Source organism: Ammospiza caudacuta, chromosome Z (genome assembly GCF_027887145.1).
Source record: "Ammospiza caudacuta isolate bAmmCau1 chromosome Z, bAmmCau1.pri, whole genome shotgun sequence".
Lineage (NCBI taxonomy): Eukaryota > Metazoa > Chordata > Aves > Passeriformes > Passerellidae > Ammospiza > Ammospiza caudacuta.
Window position 1 is genome coordinate 5,347,129 of NC_080632.1, and position 6,088 is coordinate 5,353,216.

Sequence of the window (6,088 nt, forward strand, 5' to 3'; positions counted from 1 at the left end):
TTCCTTGCAGCATTGATGCTCTGATTTCATAGACATCCATATAGACCAGGTACAGACTTGGGAATGCAGCATGTCACCTCTCAGGTGAGCAACAATAAGGCTGTACCAGTATTAGAACCACATTCTTAGTTAATTTCTGACAACAGTCTGGGTTCCCTCCCCTTGCTACATCATGTATTAAGATGCTGCATAGCATTCTCAGGAGTTACTTCACTTTGTCCTGACCCCTTGTGTTCTTGCTTCAGCTTGGTCTGGAGCTCACTAACCTTGTGCTCCATTCTGTTTGCGTTTGAGGACAAGAACACCATCACAGCAATGCACAACTTGGAAACTTGGTTCCTGTGTCTGCATAGAGTGGATACTCTCAAGAGTAATGCCTGAGTTTGTTTCCTGAAAATTCACTGCTTTCCCAAAGTATTAGCACTAATTTTTATGGGAGTTTGGTAAACCAGCATTTGGCATCTGTATCTTCCTACCTAACAGACATGAGCCTTGAAACTTTGGGGTTTTTTAACAGCCTTGGTGTTCCAGCTTCTTGCAAACTCAGTTATGATCTAATTCCTGCCAAACTTACTCAAACAAAACTTCAGTTTGATATAAGCAGGAGATTTAGGTAAAGATAAGGGAAGGGAAACAAATAATCCACATATTTGATTTCTAAGGAATCATTCTTTTGGCAAGGCAGTTTTAAACACCAGCCAGCTACAGGACACCTGGATTATACTTGGAGAGATGGACTCAGAAGAACCCAACCTGATCCTGAATGTTTTAATCCATAATGCTGAGAATAAATTAAAAAGCACATGTGTACTTCTTGAAGGAGAAGATACCCACATTATTGGAACATTAGTTATTTAATTCCAGATTCCGACATGGCTTCAGTCCCAGCAGTTAAAAGCCTCAGGCAGAATGAGACTCCCAGAGAAGCATCTGAACGATCAGACAGGAGGGTTTTCCTTAACATTCACCTGCTATACTGAACTAAAGGCAACTAAAAACACTTTGGGTAATTGAACTGCAGCCAAAGAACACACCCCAGCTGCCCAGAGAGATGAGCCTTGCTCCCAGGTTGAAAATTTCAAGTAAAGCACTCAGCCTCTCTGTCTCTCCTGCTCTGCTGCTTTAGGCTTCCAGGAGCTAGAAAGCAAACACAAGAGAACAACTTTCTCCTTTGCAGGAAAAGAGCTCACTCTGGGAGAGTCAGAACCAAGCTTTGGTGCATGATGGGTGGCAGGGAAGTGAAAAGAGCAAAGTTTTCACACAAGCAACATTTGAACTGCAGAATTTGCTCATGTGATGAAGCAGTTGCCATGAAATTGCATCCTCTTCTATATAACTGATTTCCTCACCTTGGATTTTTCTGACATTCTGCTACAACAACAGAATCATGTAAGTTTGTATTTTTATCTTGCTCAGAGTAATCTGCTTGTTAAGTGCCTTAAAGGTATTCTGAAATTCCACTGAAAGACACTCAAAAACACTTCCACGTAATTCCTAAACAGCCCAAGACCATAAATGGGTATTATTTTCAGAAAGCAGAATGTGTGCCAAAAAGCTTTAGATCAAAGTATCTTCCAGTAGTTTTATTCCAAATTTGGTCATGAAAAAGTCCAACTTAAAAACCAAAACCATCTAATATAGCCTTGACATTCAGGTGTCTGATAACAGTCTTCTTTTAAGGGGGAGGAGAAAATTTGACCAAACCGAAGGTGACTCTGAAATGACTAGCACAAAAAGAATTGTATCTAATTTATTTTGGGAAAATGTGCCAGAGTGCTTGTTAAAATTTCAGCCAAAGACAACAAAGTAGACACACGTTTCTTTCTTTTAGATGCATGTTTCTTCCTTTTTTGCCCTACAGTTCCTTTCATAAGAACTACATGACACTGGCAGTTTCAGCTTCCAGGGTCAGTAAGAGCTGCCTCAACCCCTCTGCTTCAACATTGAAGAAATCTCTTTTTCACAGAGTCAAAGAATCACAGAATAGTTTGGGATGGAAGGGACCCTTAAAGGGCCATCTAGTCCAACTCACATGCAATAAACAGGGACATTTTTGACTAGACCAGCACCTCATCCAACCTGATCCTGAAGATTCCAGGGATGGGGCATCTGCCACCTCTCTGGACAACGCACTTAAGTGTTTCACCACCCTCATCATAATTTTTTTCCCTAATATTGTTTGATTTGACTTTCCTTCAGCTTAAAACCATTATCCCTTGTCCTATCATTACAGCCCTGCTAAAATGTTCCCACCTTTCTTCTAAGCCCCTTTTAGGTACTGGAAGGCTGCTATGAGGCATCCCCAGAGCCTTTGCCCCCAGTTCTTTCATCCTGTCTCCATAGGAGAGGTGTTCCAGCCCTTTAATCCCTTTTGTGGCTCATTCCGACAGGTCCATGTCATTCCTGCACTGGGGACCCCACAGGTGCAGGTGGGTTCTCACCTGAGCAAGCCTGTCAAGTTTACTTTTTTGCCACTCATGGTGGCCAGAAGATGGCTAAGGAAGTTTGGAGAGAAAGAATAAAACAGTCTTTAAAGGTACTTAAAAAATTATTCTCAACAATAACTGAATCAATTTAATTTAAAAATTTATTCAACTGCTTAGTTACAGTTTGAAATAACTTTTTGAGTCATATGTGGGTCAAAATTTAAGACTGGAATCTGAAGACAATCTCCAGTCAGCGTCAAAATTTAGCCTGAACCTTTACATAGAACATTTGCTTTGTGCAGTTACCATCAAGAGCTAAAAATATATGTGATAAAGATGGAAAAATAGTACATTTTGTTAACTGTTTTTTTTAATTGCACCTTCATGTAGGGAACTAATATTCTAATGGTATGGCTAAATAACTCCAAATAAGCAGGGCAGAGGGGCAGAATCCCTCCTCCCTTGCTGTCCACACTGCGGGATGAGCTCAGGACAGGTTTGGCTTTCTGGGCTGCCAGAGAACACGGCTGGGTCATGTCCAGCCTCTCACCCACCAGCAATTATCAACACCAGGGGTTGTGCCACCCACCTGCAGGTTGCTGTGCATAAGCTGTTCATCACACTGGATTGCAGCAGTTTTTATTTGGGATGCCATTTTGATCACCACACTCCACTTCCTGACTGCAGATAAAGCCCATTGGCAGATCAGTGATCTTGCCTGAGAATATTAATGTATTTCTCTGTCAGCCTTCATGTTACTATCTATTCCTTGCTGAACAATTTCACACATTTCACAAAAGGCTTTTGATTGCTTAACAGAGCAGTTTTATCAGGACAAATGCAAATTACTATTTACAACGCATTTTTGATTCTCATCTTAGCGTCAAATGGTGTTTCTCTGTTGCTACTTCACTTAGACCTTAGAAATGAGGATTCACTTTATAAATTAAGAGTATTCACTGAGTAAATCTTGCACTCACTGTCTAGACTGTTGGAAGATGTTAGATTTCAGCATTCCCCTTATGCTGAGCAGATTCAGATTCCTAGAGAAGACAGACGTTTGGAATTCTTGAACAACTGTGTCTTGCCTAACAATACACTGAAGAATCACATTTCAGATGATGGCACTGCTTGTATGACATCCTCCCATCTCCACTTTTTTGCAATAAAATGAAATGGAGAAAAAACAGAAGATGAAAGCAAATAGCATTTATTGTCTAAAGAAACTTCTGTTCTTGAAGCAAATTTTAAGGTATTCCTTTTTACAGAAGCTGGGTGTATTTAGTAGAAATTACTCAGAACAGCAATTGGTTTAACCAGGAATATGCCCTTCTAGCCCAAGAATTGAGCTGATAAAGCAATTTCTGAATGACTTTGCTTATAAAGGCACAAGGCAGCTTCTTCTAATTTTACCAGGTTAATGACAAAATTAGATACAGCCAAGTAGTTCATGTGTGCAGCTGTGCTGAATCTGACAAGCTTCACCAGAACAGTTACAAGAAATTGTTAACAAAATTCTCACACAGAGAAGTTTACCAGAGATAGAAAACTATCAGCATGAAAGCTGGGAATTGTTTAAGACATCCTGGACACACTGTATTCATGTCTCCTACAGAATTCAGGTTAAACCCTGAGCAACTGGTTATCTTTTTCTGTGTCATAAAATGTAGTTCTCAGAACATGTGCATGGAGCTTTTTTGAGCACCCATCCTTCAGCAACACATGATACCTTTAAACACAAAGTTTTGTTTTTATGGTGCTTAAAACAGGATTTCTGTCAGCATAACTTGTGTTCTGTCTCACAACAATATACATTTTTTGTGTTTTGTGTGTTATTTTTAAGGTGTTCAGACAAGAAAACATTTTTTAAAATTTTAATATTGTTGTCTTTAATTAAAACTAATACAAAACAATACATTTTCCCCTCTAATTGTAAACTTGTGAAAGACTTAGTCTAAGCATATCTTCACATTGATTTGGGATAGGAATAGCCAGTTTTCAGACAGAATTTCACACAGGTGTAACATAGTTCCATGCCACAATCCCATTCTGTATGGTTCAAGTGATCTAGAATACACAATTATTCAGAAAAACATCCAAAACTTTAAAAAACCATGGACAGGCAGCATGTGCTGGTGTTGCTTGATAACTACCTGATTATTAACTAGTCAACTGGCAGCTTCAAGTTAATCCCTGACATCAAGCTACAAAAAAATGAGACACCAAGTGAATAATCCAAGCATTTGTAATTGAACACTAAGTTTCAGTGTAATATGTAAGGAATATGACTGCTAGCTTGTTCAAAGAGTTTGGGGTATTTTGTTTTAATTCTTCTTAAGTGTTAAAGAAAATAGTAATTTTAGCTTTCAAGGTACAGCACATTTGCAATGAAGTTAGATTTCAAACTGAGTTCAATGCTTTTGGTCATCACCATGGAAATGTGACTACTCAGGCACAAGAAATTTCTTTAGTACTTTTATTTTTCTTTTCTCTAAGCACAGCATTGGTGACAGCTTTTCTAAATTTAGAGATGTACCTGGAACTAGAACTTTGTCTTTTCAAATCAGATCTCCCTCCACATTCTCTTTGGCATTCTGCACAAAGATTAACCTAACCCCTCTTTGCTGAACAATGCTCTTCAAAGCGGTACTCTCTGAAGAAAATAGTATAATTTTGTAAAAATGGTTTATTCTAAAAATTGGCACATCAATGAAAAGATTCCCCTGAAAAGATTCTATTCTTATGTATTGTAACATCTCAAAAATGCCAAAGTTCTCAGTTATAAGTGTATGCCACTTAGAACTGCTTCACATCTTGAGTAAAAAAAAAGACGCAACAAGCAAGAAAGAAGCAAGATTTCAGCAAATGCTAATAAAAACTTTCAGTGCTTCTGACATTAAAGAGTGGTTTAGGTTGGAACAGACCTTTAAGATTATCAAGTCAAGCATTAACCCAGCATGGCTAAGGCCAACACTAAACCATATCCCCATGTGCAATGTCTACACGTCCTTTTAAATCCCTCCATGTTTACTCCGTCACCCCCCTGGACAGCCTGTTCCAATGCTTTTTACCCTTTCTGTGAAAAAATTCTTCCTAATATTCAAATTAACCCCTCCTGTCCCAGCCTGAGGCTGCTCCCTCTGCTCCTGTCCCTGTTCCCTGGAGCACAGCCCGACCCCCTCCCCGGCGGTGCCCTCCTGGCAGGAGCTGTGCAGAGCCACAAGGGCCCCCTGAGCCTCCTTTGCTCCAGGCTGAGCCCCTTCCCGGCTCCCTCAGCCTCTCCTTGGGCTCCATTCCCTTCCCAGCTCCGTTCTCCGCCCCGGCCACGCCGCAGCCCCTCCATTGCCCGTGTGAGGGCCCGGAGGTGCCGCAGCCCTCGAGGTGCGGCCTCAGCAGGGCCGGCCCAGGGACGGGCCCTGCCCCGCTCCCGCTGCCGCCCCAGGCCGGCACAGCCCCGGGGCCATCGGCCTCTGGGCCCCCGGGCACCCCTGGGCTGTGTCCGGCTGCTGGCACAGCGCCCCCGGGGCCTGTCCCAGCCCCTTTCCCCCAGCCTGCAGCTCCACGGGGTTGTTGCGAGCCCAGGGCAGGACCCAGCACTGGCCCTGGCTGTCCCTCAGCCCATGGATCCGGGCTGGCCAGAGCCCTCTGCAGAGCCCTCCTGC